The following is a 21224-nucleotide window of genomic DNA, read 5'->3' as shown; positions in this document are numbered from 1 at the left end:
ACTGATACTGTTTTGAGCCTCTAGATCAAAGCCTTACCTGAAGTTAGCTTTATCTCTGGCCTTTCCAATCATGTGAGCCAGTACATTCCCTTTTTTGGCTTGAGTCAATTTGAACTGGACTTTGTGTCAGTTATGACATATAGACACAAATATGACATAAAGAGTCCCAATAGGTACCATGAATTTTGAACTCTTCCTGAACTCCCATCAGACACCTTTATATGATGATAGGAGTAAAATGCATTCCAAAGACACTCATCAATGCATCCAGAGGTAGATTATATATATCTCTGCTCAGGCAAATTAAGAGCTAACTGTGCTAAGTGGCTGGGGTGGCAGGGTGAAGTGGGAATAGAAACTATGACTGCAAAAAAGCATTTGAGATTTTTTTTGGGGGGGGTAACATATGATTTTATGGAATAGCTTTCATCTCCTAAATATTTTCATGAAACATATGCCCTAGAAAAACAATCTTAGGACCGCATAGTTCCTAATGTTAGGTTTCCCAGTGTTCTCCGTGGTCTTTCCTACTCAGAGGAATTAGTTCCCATTCGAGACACACACCCAGTGATGTGGACCTGAGTGGCTTCAGGTCCACATCACTGGGCTGCATGAAGGAGGAAGAAAGATGTTTGTGAAGGAGCCAGGAAGAAGACAGGCTGCCTCTGCCAAGAATGGAGTGTCTTTTATGTTCTTTGATAACTTTGAGATTTCCCTTTCCTATTCCTTTCTCCTCATCTATTAATGAGCATGAACTACATCCTGGCCTTTAATCATTGATATCATTTCATATACACTTTTTCATTATCCTCATCTCTCTTTTGCTCCTACGAACATCTGTTTCCCAGACCCACTCTTAAGGATTGAGTGTATACATGGCAGCTTTCCCCATCTCTGAGCCACGGAGCTAAATTTCCTATGCACCTTCAAGCATTAAATTGAAAATTAAGCTAAATGTACCATATTTTGTTATAATTACAGTTTAGAAGAAAATCCTTGTTAATTAGGTATCCAAGAAAGTTATGTGGTCCATATGCTGTGTAGGAATTTATAGTCCACAGTAATAAAGTTTGGTAATAAAGGGATAGTGATGAGTGAAAGGGACAAATGTAAATTAACATTCCCCCCAAATAAATCAAACAGTTTAGAAAACTGGGCCATTCATGGCAACCACATGCAACTAGTTATAATTGCCAGTTTCCAAGTGTTTTCCAAGATTTTCTTTAAAAATCTTTTTTAAAAAACAAAGAGACATGATTTGAAGCTTAATATTCTGGTATCATTTGATAGTCATAGAGCTGATGAGACTGCCACATTGTAATCAGAAATTATTCTAATTATTCTTCATAGAGTCTTTGGCATTGGCCTGGATAATGATAGGAATTAGTGACTTTTACACAGACAAGGTTCCTTCCTTCGAGGAATGTATCCTCCAGAACTCTCTGCCCTGGCGTGAGCTGCACTGGGAACAATCTCTCTTCACTGACCCAGAAGAGCCATTGGTTGATGACGATGACTGACATCATGTTTCAAGGGCCTTCTCTGCGCCAGGTCCTGCACTGAGCTCTTTATATGCATTAGTTCTTTTTATTCTCACAGTCTTTAGAGGGAGCATATTACCTAAGACTTCTTTCCGTTGTAAGTATGAAAAATGCCAACTAGAAATGACTTCTTAAGTGATAAAGAAATGAATTATCCCTAGGAATAAAAGGTCGAAAGGTAGGGCAGCTTTAAGATTGGTCAATTCATCATTTGATACCATTAAGAACCTGGATTCTTTTTGTCTTTTTGCTCTGTTTCCAGTATGTGACTTTGTCCTTGAGTTGACTCTCTTCGGGGTCATAAGGTAACCGCCACGATATCTCAGCGTTTGTGTTCTTTATGTCTAGCCCCAGAGGAAGCAAAGGGGACTCACTTTTCCTTGCATCTCATTTTCTTTAGGGCCACCTGTGCTTTTTGCAGAAGATGCTCATGGTGGGGGTAAGAGATGTTGAGTAGACAGCCAATCACATCTACTTTAGGTAAACCCTACCATTACCCCATCTGACAGATAAGGAAACTGAACCTGAGAAAGGTTAAGCAATGTACCCAGCATCTCTCCACTAATAAGGGATGAAGCAGGGGTCTGAACTAAGGCAGTTTGACTTTCAGCACATGTTCTTACCCACTGCACTAAACTGCTTGGCCATGGTAAATACCTTCCCAACTCTGAATGGGGACTTGGGGTCAGTTTAAGTGAAAGAAATAGATAAAAACTGTTTTTCATTTTTCTCATCCACATTCTTTCCCTTAGAAGTGCTTCTTTTTCTCCCCAGAGTCCAGTCCTAGATCCCACATGCTGATAGAGTAGTATGGGATTCTAGGAGAGTCTATGGGAGGGGCAATGAACTTGCCATTGGAGTGAGGGTAGCTTCCCAGAAAGAATGAGTTACAATTATTTCTACTGAGATCTGCAGGATCAGCCACAAGAATAAGTCCTGGGGATGTAACCTATAGCATGGTGACTATGGTTAATAATACTGTATTGTATACATAAAAGTTGCTAATGGAATAGATCTTAAATGTTCTCATCAGATTAAAAAAAATTTTAACTGTGTGGGGTGATGAATGTTAACTAGATTCACTGATCATTTCACAATACATACACACACTGAATCATTATGTTATATACTGGAAACTAATACAATGTTTTATGTTAATCGTATCTTTTAAAAAAAGAAAAATTAGCCAGGTGGAATAGTGTGTATGTGTGCATGTCTGCAGGATAAAATGTTTCAGGCAGAGGGAGCAGCATACAAAAATGGGAGATTGGGGTACAACTGGAAAACTCGAAGTAGGTCAGAATAACTTGTGTCAAACTCAAAGGGTGGTAGTGTTGAGAGATAAGGCTCTAGAAGTAAGAAGTGAACCATTAAAGATAGTGTTAAGCACATTAAGGCATCTGAACTGTACCCTGAGATCAGTGGTAAGTGTTTAAGAATTTGTAGCAGAAGAGGGTCTTGATCAGAATAAAACTTTAGCAAGATCTCTCTGACTGCAAGGTGGAGAGTGGATTCCTGCAGTACTAAGGCCGTGCTTCTAAGTTTATTAAGTGGAGGAGGAAGGCCACTATCTGGCTAATTCAAGTGCCCTCCGCCCCGCTCCCCGACTGGCCCCCTGCATGACCTGGGGTCTTTCAGTGGCTTTTGCTGGTTGACTCATCAGCCATTCCCAATTCCTTTCTCCTCTGTGCACATCCCACTTCAGACTGAAAAATCTAATTATCTGCTTTCTAGATACCTTCCTGTGATCCAGTTAGACTGTGGGCTTCTGGAAGAGTTTAACTTCTTGCCTGGAGCCATCTTTTGACCCTGAAAAGCCATGACTAAGGATGAATGCGTACATAGAGCAGAAGGATGGAAAGGGCCTAGGTCCCTGATGACATCCAAATTCTTCAATGGGACCGAGCTACATCATTCAGCAAGACATAAATGTGCCTTGATTTACGCCAGTGCTGCTGACCTCTTCTGTTACCCACAGGAAAAAGCATTCCTAGTAAAGTGGCATGTATTAATCCAGTACAAGAGATTTTCACTTCTCTGTTTCATTTTGATTGTGTATACACATCTTGAACTCTTCAAGCAAGAGAAGGAAGTTTCTATATTGTGCTTATTACACTAGCAGGTTGGAAGGCAGCTCTGTAAAGCTTCTGCTTCCTTGGGGACAAAATGTGCGTGTGCAATGCAGTACCTACTTGGACAGCCCGGAGGAGGCCTGGTGAATTCCATCAGCCATGTCTCCATTTCTTGCTGCCCACACTTGGCATGGCATTGGAATGAAGTCCATTTGGCCTGTGATTGAATCTGAAGAACCAAAAGCAAAAGAAGAGAGAATCATGATGATTTAAAAAAAATATCTTGAAGTTTTAATAAGGCTTCATGTTTGGAGAAAAATATTACTTACAACATGCTTTTCCTTCAAGCAATTTATGTTAATAGAAAAGTGTCCTAAAGAAAAATTAAACACAGCCGTGGAGCATGTTATATTTTTCTCAGACACGGCACTTTTATTAGAATCCTAATGAAATGTATACCCATAAAAAATGCTTTCCCCGCCTCCTACCCCCACAACTTAAACATGGCTGACAGTAGTCACAAGCGTAGAACACCCAAGCCAACTCCACTGATTAACGTGTCGTCTGAGGTCTGCCATCACCTGACAGGATAAAGCTAATCCGAATTGACTGCACGCCTTGTTTTTATGACATGGAGCTATTGAAAAGTACAAGAATAATTAACTGGAAATGTAACAGAGGAAGCTCTCTCTGAGCTTAGGCTGTCACAGAGTATAACACCTGATACGGCTTCCCTGAGCACCAGACTCACAGCAATAACACTTTTTATGCTACTTTCTGAAGAAACTGGTGACTCAAGTCGTCCATCAGTGCAATTCGTTCTGAAGACAGCATGACAGCTGTGGCAGGTACAAAACAGAGGTGCCTTGTTCCACTGAGTGACACTAATTATGGGTAAGGGCTTTGTAAACATGCCTCTCTGTTCGGGGGAAGTGAACAACATACAGTAAAGCACCGGCATAACCAAAATGACGTCTATAAATAAATAGAAAATAAGGGCACTTTTCTAATTGAATGCAGATAGGTAAATAAATCAGGGGCACTTAAGCCTGCTTTGGATACAATGAGTCATTTTCTACTCTCTGACAAAGTGAAAAAGGCAATTGGCTCTTGGAGTTTACCCAGATGTGGCATGCTGGAAAGAAGGCTTTCCACCTATACAGCTGCTATCTCAATGAAAGTATGTATATGTTATAACACACACGTGTGTGTGCTTACATGGGTCTGTGTGCAAGGCTCTCTTAGAAATAAATTTTATGTTACAACATCATGTTAGGCAATGTTAGGGGCACTCTGGCACTTAACTAGAGAAAAGCGATAAACATGATGATTATTTAACCAGGCTAGCCCACCAAGCATGAGCTGAACTTAAGTACAAATAAACACGACGGGCAATCAATAGGATTAGTTAGTGAGCTTTAGTTAAGCTGAGACATTACACTTATCTGTTGTAGGCTTGTTGGCAGGCTTGCATTCAGCTTTAAGAGCGAGGAACAACCCCCCCCACACACACACCCCCAAATAGCTTGGAGAGAAGCTTCTTTCCGTCTATTTTAAAACTGTAGGCAGATGATTCAGGGCAGCTATGATCTCAGGGGGCCAGGCATCCAGGGAACCAGGCTCTCTCTACTGCACTGCTTCACCATGGATGACCCACATCCCAGGGTCAACACAGTGAGTGCCGTGTTTCAGCAACAGGATGAAGAAGCCTTGACAAGGGTACAGGTGGAACGTGACACTGGCACATGACACTTCTTATTGGCCAGAGCTAAGTCACATGACCCTAGCTAGCTGCAAGGGGGCTGATGATGTGTCTCCACCCCCGGAGGTCAAGAACTGGTGAGCGTGGATACTGAGAGGTCTACTGGTGAGCTCTGCATACTTGTTTCTATTGAGGAGGAAAGCTGTTTTGTAGCATGTTATGAGACAAAACCTCCTGCAGCCTGGACCATTCCCATCTTCCTCATTCTTTCCCTAAATCCCTGACTAAAACCCAGAAAGAGATATTTATTGCAAGCCAAGAAGCAAATCCTAAATGGAAGAATATTTCCTACTCTCCAGGGAGGGGTAATGGGAAGGCTGCCCTCCCAAATCTCACTTTGCTGACGTCCAAACTCCACAGCACAACTTTCTTCAGCATGAGTCTACTTTCTTGATCAAACAGCAACTTCCTCTAGGAAAAACTTTCACTATCAGCTTTTTATGCCTTAATTTGAATGGGTTTCTGACTTTCCTATCTTGAGAGAAGTCTTTACTAGGAGAAAATGAGATTGGGACTGCCCATATAATTTACCGGAGATGAAGGGAGATACAGTAAATCAGATATTTGTATGAATTTTTTAAGATTTTCCTTAAAATTGGTTAAGAATTTCATTAACCTGGATTTTTTAAAAGAAGAGTCTCCCCCCATGGGATCTTTTTTCATCTAAGCAATTAAAAAATAAAGAAGAAAACAGTCCCCAAACCTTCTTTTACTTTCCTGCTGAGTTTTTAATCTCTCTTGTTTAGAAATGTACGACTTTGTGTACATGAGTGTATCAGTGAGGACAGGAACTTTGGGGGCCTGGAGTGTATGCATTAGAATTATTCTGTGCATGATAAGAAACTGTCAATACAGTGTTGTGCCAGGAGTTCACTGTGGAAACAAGTGCTTGAAATAGCATTTAGTGCCACTCTATCCAAGTCAGAGCCTTCACTGAAGAATTCTCAGAAGTGGCTCTAGCTCATGAAAGGAAGGAAAGATCCCTAAAGGAAAAGGCGAGGGCATCTGGGGATGGGGGGTGATGCCTGAGCAAGGGGCAGGAGCAGAAGTGAAACTCACATCACCACATTCAGTGTGTACTGACTGACAGCAGAGAAGGAGGCTGTGTGGAGGAAACCCAAGTTGGGTTCTACAGTAAAGGAGCTGAAAACCTTAACTGAGCATCTATTGTATGACACGCATTTCTCCTAGATGTCTTGCAAACAGACCTTCATTAAGTTGTCACAACAAGTCTGGGAAACAAGTACAATCATCTAGTTTTACAGACGAAGGAACAGAGACCAAAAGAAAGTAAAGATTGAAAGTCAAAGCTGGGGCTTGAATATAGTCTGCTGCCCTCACAGGCTCTGTCTACTGTACCACACTGGGTTTGACATACGAGAGGCAGAAAAGAAGAGCTGGAAAGCTGGTTTAAGCTCATACAGCCCTCACATCTCCCACTCCCCCAAAGCCACACTTTCATCAAAGCTGGGCCAGATGCTGTGTCTCCAGGACTTGCAGCTGGGGAGGTCAGTGGTGATAGTGGATGGTGAGCAGCAGGACCCTTAGCGTTCTTAGATATCATTGCTGGTCACCACTTCCCAGCAGATGGGACCAGGTTTGGGAGCTCTGGCGGTTAACCAAGGCCTGTTGTTTCCTTTTTAGGCACTGTCTTGGTTCCCAATTAGCCAGGAGTTTTGTTTTGCTTTTAAGTCACGAACATCTCAGCTATCAAAGTCTTTCCTTACCAACCATCTGCAGCCATTCTGCCTTGGGCCATGAACTCATCTGATCTCTTACTCCAAGCTTCCTCGAATTAGACCTGGTCTTGGCCATGAGACTTTCAATGAAAGGTTAAGTGGTAACGTGGTATTTGTGAGTCAGTCTTCCCTCTGAGTCAGAAATAAAACAGTGCCTGAGCATGTCAGATGGAGTATGGGGCCATCCTGCAAGGAAACCCAAAGGAGTCTTTCCCTTTAGTTCTCCTAGGGTACAAAGTGACTTGTGATGTGTATTGAGAGTCTGTTTTTGGTGAGAGAGGATAAAACCTTGGGGCAGCCAGATGAACTTATTTTCCCTTCTTTCTTTCCTCTTTCCTCCTTCATTCTTTTTGACTTTTTACTTGTTTCAAAACAGTAAAACTTCGTCATTCAAGGGGAATTTATATTTCTCCTTAACATTTGATCAAAGAAGTTATTCCTAATATTTTTTTTTTGCTGTGAAAATTGGATTTTTAAATTTTTTTACAATGATTTTTGTTTTTTCCATTATAGTTGGTTTACAGTGTCCCGTCAATTTTCTACTGTACAGCAAAGTGACCCAGTCACACACACATATATATACACATTCTTTTTCTCACATTATCCTTCATCATGCTCCATCATAAGTGACCGGATATACTTCCCAGTGCCATTCAGCAGGATCTCATTGCTTATCCATTCCAAAGGCAATAGTTTGCATCTATTAATCCCTGATTCCCAGTCCATCTCACTCCCTCCCCCTCGGCAACCACAATTCTGTTCTCCAAGTCCAACTTTCTTTTCTGTGGTATTCCTAATACTAATTCTCTTGTTTAGTAAAACTGTGGCAGAATGGAAAAAAAAATCCTGGGTTAGAGGTAAAGAAAACCAAACAAACTAAAAGCCAAACAACCTAAAAAGAGGTTTTTTGAGTGGTGGCTTGACAAACTGAGAACTGAGAGATCTCAGGCAAATCACAAACTCGGTGAAGCTTCATTTCCCCAAAGGAAACAGGAAGACAACCAAACCTGCCTCACCTCCCCTATAGGAGTGTTAACAGATACTAGAGAAATAATCTGTGTGAAGATGCTTTGTATGTGGGTGATGTGGGTCAAGAACACGGTTGGCAGTTTAGGTTCTGGTTTCAGACACATCTGAGAGAAATCCTTATGGGGCGTGACTTGGGAAAATGACTTTATATCAGTAGGTTCTCAACTGAGGACAATTTTGTGCTGCCCCAGGCATATTTAGCAATGTCTGGAAACATGTTTAGTTGTCACAAGTGGGAGGTGGGGTAAAACAGTGTCTAGTGTGTAGAGGCCAGGCTGTGGAACATCCTACAGTGCACAGGCCAGCCCCCCATAACAAAGGACCAACTGGCTCCAACGTCAATGCTGCCCGCATTAATAAACCATTTTATCTTTATAAACCTTAGGTTGTTTTGTTTTTGATCTCAAGGTAAGACAGAAATAACAGGAAGAGTACTTACAGCATAGAGTTGTCATGCAGGTTGAATAAAGTGACACAACTAAATCACAGCTGAGTGCCTAGCCAATGTCAAAGGCTCAGGGAAGCTGTTTCGTGCTCAGTGTTCCTGCAGCTGCTCTCCCCATCGTCCTTGCTATTTGTTGGCAACTCTTATCAATCCTTCCTCAACTTACAGTAGTAAATATCCATACAGTTGTAGCTGGCTGGTATTTATTCATTGCTCTTCTTCAAGAGTATACCAGTTTCCTTTCTGAGAATTTCTTTTCCCTAGTTATATAAGTTCTTGGTGGGAACCTAAGTCCAGACACTTCTAAGGACATGAAAGAGGCTGTGTTCTCCTTCTCTCTGCCCTGGCCTAGCCCAGGAGTGGTCATGCAACCTGACATTGGCCAATCAAACAATCTCTTCCAGGAGGTTGACTCCTGAGCCTAAGAAGTGATGAAAACTTGCAGCAGCACGCTGGCCTTGGGGTTTCTGCTCCTACAGGTGTGTCTGCTTCTCCATGCCACAGAGTCCCTTGGTTCCTGTCTTTCCAGTGATTGTTCTTCAGACTTTGGTGGACCCACTAGTGTTCCCACAGCCTTCCAACCCATTACATTTGCATAGCTGGTTCCGTCTGTGGCAACCCAAACCCTTGGCTGATCACTTACTTATCAGTGATCAATGAATACAAACATAGGACTATATGTATGGTGTCTGTTGGCAGAGGCGATCAGGATGGGTGAGTGGGTCTGTAGCTTAGATGAAAGCAAAACAGGGAAGAGCTTTTAATTGTATTTTTTCCAAGTAGTACTGCAGCAATATTCAGTTCCAAGTTCTAACGCTCACATTCTTTATCGAAGTAAAAGCTGAATCTTCCTCCTCCAGCCAAGTCCTTATCAATAAACATAAATTAGCAAAGTGTATTAACTCTGTCCTGTGGTGAACCTTTTACATTTGGCAAATAGAACTGGGCAACAATATGACTTAAAAATATTGATTTAAGCAAATTCTCAGAAGTACATGGTACATTTATTGTAAAATACACATTTGAAGTTATCCTTTTTTTTCACTTCATCCTTTGTCTTTGTCAGAGCCTATTTTAATATCTGTGCAGAATAGAAATTCACATTTTGTGTACATTTGGGAACAGTCCGGCCAAGCAATGACAATGGCTAGTGATAAGCACAAGGAAGAACAATTAAGACATTCATTAACTGTTATTTTTAGATTATTTTTCTGGACTGGAAGTATGAATGTTTAGAAAAGAATTTAGATGAGTTTCACTTTCTGATTTGAAATAATAGCTTAATAGTAAATTATACTTGTTCAGTGGCTTAAAATTTGTCAAACATTTTTAAGTTAATAAAAATAGTATGCATGTATCTTTTCTCATTAGAAATATAACCTGTGAAATTCAAGGGTATGAGAAATTAAAGCAGCTTTTCTTAAAAATTTTTTTAGGGCCACGCCTGTGGCTTATGGACGTTCCCAGGCCTGGGTTCAAATTGGAGCTGCAGCTGGCAGCCTACACCACAGCCACAGCAGCACAGAATCCAAGCCACATCTGTGACCTACACCACAGCTCACGGCAACACCGGATCCTTAACCCACTGAGCGAGGTCAGGGATCGAACCTGCATCCTCATGGATGCTTGTGAGCCACAATGGGAACTCCCTAAAAATTTATTTTGTTAAAATATAGTTGATTTATAATGTTGTTAATTTTTGCTGTACAGAAAAGTGATTCGATTTCATATATATATTCTTTTCCATTATGGTTTATACAGGATATTGAAAATAGTTCCCTGTGCTGTACAGTAGGACCTTGTTGTTTACCCAATCTATATATGATAGTTTACATCTGCTAATCCCAAACTCCCAATCTATCCTTCCTTTACTCCCCCTTGGCAACCACATGTCTGTTCTGTGTCTGTGAGTCTGTTTCTGTTTCTCAGAGAAATTCATTTGTGTCATATTTTAGATTCTACATAAAAGTGATATCATATGGTATTTGTCTTTCTCTGCCTTACTTCACTTAGTATGGTAATCTCTAGGTCCATTCATGTTGCTGCGAATGGCATTATTTCATTTTTTTTTTTTTATGGAAGCAGTTTTTATTTTCTAAGGGCACAGAGGACAATACTTGAAACCGAAATGCAGAGTTGCAATTCCTGAATTTGTCGATCATCCTCAGTACAAGAAGTTATTCTGAGTTTAGGTTGGATAGCAAGACTGTATTAATATGCATTTGTAAAGTCAAATTATGTGTTTACATCTGCCAGTGGTGGTATTTACCATCTGCATGATCACTGAGTACAGGCATAAAAAGGAAAACTTGATAAACTTTGCTAATTAAAAAAAAAATCATTAAGTCCCTGATGAATCTAGTTAGAAGTTCAAGACCTCTGAGGCTCAGTTTTCTCATCTCTAAAGTGGGAATAATAAGAGTAATTATCTCAGCTGGTTGTCTGGATGATCAAATGAGATCATGTGTGCACAGAGTTTTAAATTTATTTTAAGAGTTTGTTTATAGACAAAATTTTACAATTTCAGATACTTCATATCTGACTTCATGTCTCAAATAACAGAGTTTATAGTAAAGGCATATTCTAATTAAAAGCTGTACACCAAATCAGGTTTAGAACTAAAGTTTAAGTAAGCTGAAATGGAAAAGTAAAAATCTATTTTATTGCTTATTTTTCTAATATTCTCAGTCTTATCTGTATATGGTTTAATGATTAATATTTTTAGTGCTCATAATGAATTTATGTTTCCTCAATTGGATGTTAAAGCTTTATGTCAGGAAACTGCAGAGGCTTGAGCAGAAAGATCCCTGAAATAAAAGAGAAAATGAGTCTTTTAAGATCACATATTTGTGGCACTACTGCTCCCTAGAGGTAACATATCCTAATTGCAGGAACATCAGAAAACAAATCCAGTCCTTTGAGGATGCGATATGATAAGACTGCTCACGGAATTCCTGCTGTGGCATAATGGGATCAGCGGCGTCTTGGGGAGTGCTGGGACACAGGTTCAATCCCCAGCCTGGCACAATGGGTTAAGGATCTGGCATTGCCGCAGCTGTGGCTTAGGTCCCAACTGTGGATTGGATCTGATCCCTGGCCCAGGAACTCCATATGCTGTGGGGCCACCCCCCCCCAAAAAAAAAAGACTGCTCACAAGTATAGTTTCTCCTTGACCAATTTCCCCACATCTATTGGTTTTCCTATTAGTGAAAAATTGGGTTGAATGTACACTTGCCCACATATCTTGCAGCTAAGTCCTCTGGACTTTTGAATGCAGTGATGGCATGTCTTGCCAAAAGGGAAAATTCCGTCATTCTGATATTGTCCATAGAAGCACAAGCCTTCTGGGCCATCCAGCATCATTCAGACTCCCTCCTAGGTCCTTCTAATGTTCATGTGCTCACTCTCTATCATCACCAAACTTCCTCGAATTTTCACCTTCTTCTCTGAATAGCCCTTGACCCTTGTGCTCCACCTGCATCTACCTCCCTGACATCTGTCTTAAGTGATGGCGGCTTTTACTCTTTTGCTTCGTATACATCAGGACATTGGCATAGGATAGATGTCTTTCTGGTTACCTGTTACCCACTAGAAATTACTTGTCTTCCTTCATCTTTCAAACCCCAAATCTTTTAAAGTTTGTGACATTATTACTATTCCACCCAACACATTTTCTTAGAGCCCTCTTCCACTAGCCTCCCAGTTAAGCCCTTTATTTATAAGGTTGGTACCTCATTCACTGTCCTATTCTTCATTCTATTCCTCTTATTATTCCTGGTGGCTTCAACATTCATGTGGGTGATCCATCTAATAGCCTGGGCTCTCAGTTCCTTAACTTCATCTGATGACCTCTTCCTCAACTCTTCCTCTCCACCAATTACTGGGTCAAACCAGTAACTGCATCTCCTCTAAAGTGTCAGTTTAGGACATTTTTCTCTCTAGTACTTTTTCTTCTCATTTATTCTATTATCTTCACTCCAATAATTTTTGACCTTATCAAGACATCCAATCTTTTGATGTTATAACATTTTTCACTACCTATCACCCTCTTCATCTATAAAAATAACAGCACTGGTTTCTACAGCCACATCCTATGCCTTCTTTTCTTCGACAATGGAAGATATGCCCACGTTTCACTGTGCTCCAGATCCCAATCTCTCACTTTTGCTCCTGTTACCTCCTTTCCCTCATGCATTATCAGTTTTTTCCTCTCTATTTGGATTCTGCCCATCAGCATATAAACATATTCTGGTATCTCCTTTTTTAAATCTACTTTCTCTTGATTCCTCCATCCCTTTAGCTAAGAATCCCTTTATCTGCTCTCCTTCACAGCAAAATTTATTGACAGTTGTCTTTAACTGTGGTCTCTATTTCCTCACCTACTACTGTCACTTCAACCTACCCCAACTAGGTTTCTAGCCCCTTCACTGTACTGAAACTGCTCCAATCAAGGTCACTGATACCTGTTGCCAGTCCAATTGTATTCTCTTCTTTATTCCTACGGCATTCAAACAGCTGACCATTTTCTCTTTGAAACCTTTTTTCCTCTTGCCTTCCCTGTGTTGTTTTCAAATATTTTTCCTCATGTAGCCCCTAAAAGAATTTTGCAAAACTTTCTAGACCTTTGCACATTTTTAGAGTTGACATCTTTGTTTTTCATCATAAGTTTAAATAGTTGCTAGGGATAGAATTTCCACTCTGTTACAAATACTAGCATCTTAAAATAAAACTGTTATATTGTTATTAAATGTGCCCAGTGGAATCTAAACACCATAGAAATTTGATATTCACTCTCAACCATTTAGAAAATACACAGACTTCTTTGACAGTTAGATATTGTACACTATTCCCATTTCCCCTCGAATTTACATTTTCATTCAACTTGCTACACTAAAAAATTTCCCAATGTAATGTTTTATCATTCTACCAACTTTTTTTGTAACTAAACTAAGTATATAAATTAATTTTAAAATTTCCTATATTTTTATAGGAAGGCTATAAGGCTTCTATCAGGCTCTATAAATTAAAACATTTCTTTTAGATTCTGTTATCTAAAATTAAATAATTATCTAAAATTAAAGAATTAAATAATACAATTAGTATTTATACACTTGATCAAAATAACCTAAGTACGTATGATACAAATTTTGATGAAAAAGTATTAACCTAAAAAGAAAAATTTATTATAAATACAAATTCTTATGAGTTGGCTAGGGCTTCTTTCCCAATTAGTTCATATTTCTACAGATATTACAACTTATAATTGTCATGAGACAGAATTCAGCATCAATTCCTTATTTTTCCTTTTCAAAAGATTTATGCTCTGAGAAAACCTCTTTATATACATAAGTAGATGGAATACTGTCTTAGAGCTGTATGCAACTCTTTGAACTCCTGCATTATATGCCAAAAATCACAAAGTAATTTATCACAACATTTTAAAAATAATCCACCAGTTCTCAACTCAATTAGATTCTTCTCCAGTTTTGTGGAAAGCAAAATACTGGACATCACCTGACTTGCATAAGCCTTTGTTACCCAGATATTACAGTCATGAAGTTCATCAAACTGACACTGGTATTTCTGTTTATTTTTGTGTGTGTGTGCCCAGGATGTCTGTAACACTGCTGGGCACTGCACTCTAGTAAGATTTGGGAGAGATGAAAGTGGGAGACAGGTGCCTGTGAGAGGAAGTAGGCTGGAGAAGCTCTTCCTTTCACTAGGCACATTCTCAGGCATGTAAGCTTTTGGAGAGAGTGGATATGAAGTTGAGGGTCTAGAAATCATCCTCCTTAGAACTATCTACGCCTGTATTCCCCTCAAACCTTTGCATACTCTGAAAACCTCCGGTTTTCCTCCTACCTCACAGCCTTTACTTCTCAGTCCCTTGGCTGAATATTTCTCCTCTGCTCACCTCTGGATGTTGAGTGCCCTGGGCATCATTCCTGGGCTGCCTTTATTCCCTTTTTTGGGGGCCATCTCTTTCCCTGGGTGATCTTGGTCCCAGTGCTTCAAATAATGTCAATAAACTGAGGATCTCAAACGTATACCCCCAACCATGACCCCTCCCTCCCGGCAAGCTCTAATTCACACATCCAACTTCTGATTTGCTTTCTCTGAGCAGATGTTTGATTAGCATCCCCAGATGACCATGCCTAAAGAACTCATCATTCTCCATGACCCTTCTGGCATCCAGACTTCCACAACCTTCCACACCTGAGAAAATGGTAACATCATTCTCCTAGTTGCTAAATATAAAAACTTAAAAGAGTTTTCTTGATTTCTTTTATCTAACTCCCCCACCCCCCACAGCAAACTATCAATGCTACCTATAAAACACATCCCCAGTCATCTCAATAGAGATGACGTCTCTTTGTCATCTTCACTGTTCTCTCCCTAGCTGGAGACACCATCATCAGGGCTCACCTGGAAGTCTGGGATATCCCTTTGCTGGTCTTCCTGCTCTCACTCTGCCACCTCCCACCTCTCACCAAAGGATGCATGCTCCATAGCACAGCCATGCTGCTTCACTGACTGATGCACTGTATGAAAAATAATCCCAGTTCTTTGTCTGGGACTTCAGGAGCTATGTGGTTTTCACCCTGCCCACTTGCCTGAGCCCAGCTCCATGTGCATGACTCCCTTAGTCACCAAACTCCAGCCACACAGATGCTCTTTCTTTCCTGAACATGCTGAGCTTCCTCTTCTCCTCAGGGCCTTGCGTTTGCTGGGTCCTTAGTCTAGAATTCTCTTTTCCTCCACTCCCATTGCTATCTAATTTTCCTTCCTCAGACCTCAGCTTCATCACCTCTCCTTTTAGAGGCCTTCTCTTACTACTTTTCTCTCTATCCTATTACCCTATTTTTTAAATAGGATCCTATTATATCCTATTTCTAGTAGGATCCTCTGATGTATCCTATTAAAAACAGGTTATTTCTGCTGTTATGTATGTAAGCTTCCTGAAAGCAGAGGTCTTGTGTCATACTTATCTCTGTATCTCAAATTTCACAAGTGTGTAAAACATACAGTTAGTCCTCAATCTGTATTTGCTGAATGGATGCAGAATTTTTCAGTGTTTGCTACATTTTTTCAAGTACAGAAGCATGTCTCAGTGCTGTTTCTAGCGAAGAGTAAGTTAGAAATGTAGGACCAGATAGTAACTACCATCTCATCCCACTGTTGACCTAGAACTGGAGCTGGTATCACAGAAGAGCAAACAGTCTGGGCTTCAGAGTCAGGTAAGGATTTATAAGGATTTAACCCTAGAACTGCCAGTGTCCAGCTTTAGACCTCAGATAAGTCACATCATTCATTATACCTCAGTTTCTTCATATATAAAACATCACAACTGTTGTAAGAATTGGTAAGAAACCCACATAGTAGGCACTCAACTAATGGTATTTGTTGAATTATTGTTGTTATCATTATCGCCCATTCTACTTCCTCTGGAATTTCTTTAACTGGTCTGTCCCATGGCCAGTGGCAGACTGGAGGGGATTACAAAATCCTGCTCCCTTGCTTCAGGGCAGAGAAGACTGGGGAGCCCTGTAGCAGTGGGGCAGGCCTTCGGTATTAGCAGATCTCCCTACAGTTCAGGCTAATGCTAGTTTTCACCAGACGCCACATCTTCCCCATCCTGATTCCTTCACGCATTATCAGTTTTTCCCAGGAGCAATGCCTCAATAAACATGTGCATGAATCCCCATCTCAGGCTCTGTACCTCTGGAACCTGACTAGGGCAGTGGTTATCACCTTTTGTTCTACTAGAAGACATTTATAGGGTTTATAACCCTGGCAGATATTTTTTTTCTCGTCATGCCAAATCTATTAGTTATATTTGCCTGCTCATAGTAGAAACCTTATTTAGAAGTGAGAATTATCACAATGTCTTTGCATTAGTCTAATAATGGTTGGAGGAGTGCTCTATTACTAGAAGAAGAAAGAATGGAAAGAAGTCATCACATTTCTCATGAGAGGAATAAGGGGCAAGGCCCTAGAGCTTAAAAAGTATGGTCTTTCTATCCTCTAATGACATTTAAAATAATATTAGTATGTGCCCTAGTCTGAGCCTTAGCAATGTGCATTCATGAGGCCACTGCCCCTCACAGCCTCGCTGGGGAAAAATGCTCAACATCTCTCTGCCCCACTTTTGTCAATTCTAAAATGAGAAAAAATAATACAGAGCTGTTGAAAGAAGTAAATGAAATCTCATATGTGAAAGAGGTGAGTAATTATAAAACACATCATAAAGATGAGGTGTTTGAGGTATAAAAGTGACATTCTGGTTAGTTCAGGAATTGGAAGTGAAGGCATTAAGATACTGCACAAATGTGAGCTTCTTTAAATATGTATAAATAGGGGAAATATGTTAGAGTCTCATACATTGTGTTTTAAAGAAAGTATTTTTGTGGTACACGTGTTTCCCTTACTTAAATAAAAGCAGAGTAAGGTAGAAGTGCTTTGTAAATGATAAAATATATACACACTGCGGGTTCAGTGACTTCTGAGAATGCGGGTTCAGTGACTTCTGAGAATGATTTAGGGGCGCTAAATTAATTGTATTTCATAGAGATTTATCTCCAAAATATATAAACAGCTTATGCAGTTCTATACTAAAAAAAAAGCAACCCAATCAAAAAATGGTCAGAAGATCGAAATAGACATTTCTCCAAAGAAGACATACAGATGGCCACAAAGCACATGAAAAGATGGTCAACATGACTAATTATTAGAGAAATGCAAATCAAAACTATAGTGAGGTATTACCTCACATTGGTCAGAATGGCCATCATCAAAAAACTATACACAATGAATGCTTGAGAGGGTGTGAAGAAAAGGGAACCCTCCCACACTGTTGGTGGGAATATAAATTGGTACAACCACCACGGAGAACAGTATGGAGGTTCCTTAAAAGACTGAAAATAAAACTACCATGTGATTTAGCAATCCCACTCTTGGGCTCCTATCTGGAGAAGACCATAATTCAAAAAGATAGATGCACTCACATCAGTGTTCACTGCAGCACTATTTACAGTAGCCAAGACATGAATGCAACCTAAATCTCCATAGACAAATGGGTGGTTAAAGATGATATGGTGATATACACAAAGGAATATTACTCAGCCATAAAAAAGAATGAAATAATGCCATTTGTAGCAACATGAATGGACCTGGAGATTATCATACCAAGTGAAATCAGATAAAAGACAAATACCATATGGTATCACTTATATGTGGAATCTAATGAAAAATGATACAAATGAATCTATTTACAAAATAGAAACAGACTCTCAGACTTTGAAAACAAACTTATGGTTACCAAAGGGGAAATGTGGAAGGGTACAAATTAAAACTTTATGTATGTATAAAATAAATAATCAACAAGGACCCACTGTACAGCACAGGGAACTCTACTCAATGTTCTGTAATAATCTACATGGGAAAAGAATCTATAAAATAAGGAATATGTGCATATGTATAATTAAATCACGTTGCTGTACACCTGAAACTAACACAGCATTGTAAATCAACTATACCCCAATAAAAAATAAAAATTAAATTAAAAATAAAACAGCATTTCATAGGATTTATTAGTCATAAAATGTCCCCCAGAGCTGCCTACATAAGGCTTTAGTTATTCAAAGATTGCACTTTGGCACCTTAAACATTGCCAAACTCAGAAATAAGAAAAATGAACACTTTTCATGGTGGCAGAGAGAGACATTTTTGCATAGGAAGCAGTAATGAAAATGAGAACCCCAAAGTTCGAGGAACCCACAACTTGAAGGTAACTTAGATACCCGGTACTGAATTATTCCTTAGCAAAAAGGAAGGAAGCACTTCAAAGGGATTGGGAAAAAGCCAAGAGGCAAAAAAAAAAAAAAAGACAGGAGACAGAAAAGATAAGACAGGCAAAGGAAAGTTGTTGGAGCAGAAAGGTTAAGAAAGTGGCAGACAGTGACGACTGAGGAAACCAGAAGAGGCAGACGGATGCTGGCAGCCGAAAACATTCAAGCAGAACCAAGAAATGCTGGGAAGCCAAGCCTGAAGCTGGTACAGGTCCTCCATTCCTGTAAGCCACACTCCTCGGTGCCCCCTGCAGGCAGCACAGTGCCAGTAAAACGTCCTTCCATGCCCGCCCTATCCACATAGGTGCCACACATGAAAATAAATGACCTTGTTTCTCTGTTTTCATTAGAGAAAGTAATTTAGTGTTATTTGTCCGCTGGGGCTTGGAACACCCTCCCCTGGCACCACCTTCAACATTCAGGACAAAGGCTGCTGTTTAAAGTGATTTTGTTTCCTCCAGATAGAGTTGCACGCCACTTTTCTCTGCTTCTGCACTTCTTTCCTCACTGTGGTTCCAAGACACGGTACTCATTTGTTTCTCCAGTATTTGCCTACGAGCTCTTTGAGGGCACTTAAACTCAGTGCTTAAGACTTTGTCTGGTTCACACCATTTCTAGTGAAAATCTGATTCAGAAGGTAAGGAGAATCTTCCTCTGAGACTGTACAATGTTAATGGCTCAGAACTTAGATGGTTATGACACCAGATATTCTAAGGACGCACATATCCATCTATTTTTGAGTGTGCCAGATTCTGTTCTGGGCAGCAGTGAGCTTTTAAAGTCAATAATAAAGATGATGATAACAGCAGGTAATATCAGGTCATGCTTGCTCTGTGCCAGGAGCTGTGCTAAGTGTATTACATATACTGTTAGTTAATCCTCAAGCAAACTCTGCCCTCAAGGAAGGCAGATGAACGATTTAATAAGAGAGGCAGATAAATACATTACTAATAAATAACAAATAAATGGTAATTCAATGCAGCAGGTAATATAAAAGCTTTGGAACTAGGAATTGGGGGTAAATTTACTTCCTTGCATTTGGGAAGGAGCAACTAGGTAATAATAGAGGTGTCCCTGTAATTTTAAAGTTATCTCTTTCTCAAGCAGACAAATAGTCCAAATAGACCAGGAAAAATCCCTCTCTGAGTGTTAGCCTTGCAAAAAAACAAAATAAAGCTCAGTAATATATTTTATCCCACTGAAAAGCAAAAGCTCCATGTTACAATCTTATTATTTGGGAAGGATATATGAATTGCTTAAAGGCGCAAATATTATTTATGGTGCTTATATTTAACTAGGACGATAGTAAGTATTATTGCTCTTATTTCTCCTATTTATTATAGATTGGTATTAAGGCATGACTATAAAGCTCTTCGAATAAATCATTTTAATTGCCTAGTAATATGAGTGTTCATGTTGATTAAGTGGATATTTTGCACATGGCTAAGAGAATTCTTTTGAGCTTTTTCTCTGGAAAGACAGCCTCATAAAGTGCCCTTTGTGGAATAAATGACTTTCCTATTATCAAACCGAGTACCATGCAACAATTTAAAAAATTATATTTAAGCATTTAATTTTGATCTTAAAATAGAGAGATGCCTAGCAGAAAGTGGGCTCCAAATTAGCTAGAATGCACAAGGTTGAATCATGCTGTATGAAGCAGTGGGGTGAGCTGGGAGGGTGCTTAGGTGGGCAAGGTTACAGCAATAAGTCCTGCTGAATGGCTGATCATAGGGAAGTCGCTCTGTTCTCTGGGCTCCAGTTTCCCCATCTGTTAAGTGCAGGATGGGGACTCCAATAGTTTTTTATCTGCTACTAAGCCCTATCCTAGGACTTGATTCCTATTTCCTCTCATGGAGTCTATCCAGACTCATGATGTCCCTTCCTGAATGGGACATCATGATAGTAGGGCCATATCCCTTCCCTTCTAGGACAGCCAGGAGAGGAGGAAAAAAGGCAAGGAAAACAGATTTCAGAGATTTCAAGGAAAGTTCCTCTTTGTTATTTGGATTTTAGAGAGTATCAGAAAGTGATTTTTTTAAAAATATGTCCATATGTCCATTACATCAAAAAATATATGTAGAAGTGACAAAATGTTAAAGAGTAGTTTGCTCTGCATGGTAAGAGAGTGGGGTCATTTAAACTTTCTTCTAAATATTCTTCTATATTTTCCGAACTTTCTGTAATGGATGTATACCACATGCATATGCGTATTCATATATTCCATATATTCAGGAAAAATAACAGCAATTAGAAGTCTCAGAAATGTTAATCACCAGTGAACCAAACTCTACCAAATACTTGTTTTTAACTCCATGGATGACTTTTTAGTTTTATAAACACTAAAATAATTGGCAGGGAAAGATCAGTACCTCAGGTGAAAGGGTGAATTCCAGGTTACCAAGGTTACAGAGGGTTAACTGCCTAAGACCATATAGCTAGTGAGAGGCACAAGTGGGGCTTGAACTCAGCTAGTCGGCTTCCAGAGCTCATCCTTTTCCCCCATGTTTTTTCCAGCTCCTCTAGACTGCAGTCGCATGTGGATTGCAAAAATCCTGGGGCAGGCTCCTCAAACACTGGCTGCGTATCCAATTTGGTTCAGAGTGCCAATCATCAGCTGTTGCAGACCTTGAAGGCTGGGACTGTGACTTGTTAAGCACAAGCAAATGGCCTTTCTTTATGAGCTGCTTTCATTTTGAAGAACACTTTGGAATTCTCTCCAGAGAAGTACCTGTATGTTCTTAACACAGCTACACATTTAATTTTCCGTTAATGAGCTTAATATAAA

General features: G+C 39.8%; 1 long non-coding RNA gene across 5 annotated transcripts in view; it reads right to left on the bottom strand.

Annotated features, from left to right (window-relative positions):
• LOC102167346 overlaps positions 1 to 21224 on the bottom strand; it is a 55524-nt gene that overhangs the window by 8505 nt on the left and 25795 nt on the right. For all 5 annotated transcript variants that reach the window (XR_002340318.1, XR_002340315.1, XR_002340319.1 and 2 more), the window contains one exon: positions 3734 to 3842. This is a non-coding gene — a long non-coding RNA (uncharacterized LOC102167346). The remainder of the gene's footprint in view (positions 1 to 3733; positions 3843 to 21224) is intronic.

The sequence above is a fragment of the Sus scrofa genome, chromosome 18 (genome assembly GCF_000003025.6).
Source record: "Sus scrofa isolate TJ Tabasco breed Duroc chromosome 18, Sscrofa11.1, whole genome shotgun sequence".
Lineage (NCBI taxonomy): Eukaryota > Metazoa > Chordata > Mammalia > Artiodactyla > Suidae > Sus > Sus scrofa.
This window is presented reverse-complemented; position numbering and strand designations above follow the sequence as displayed.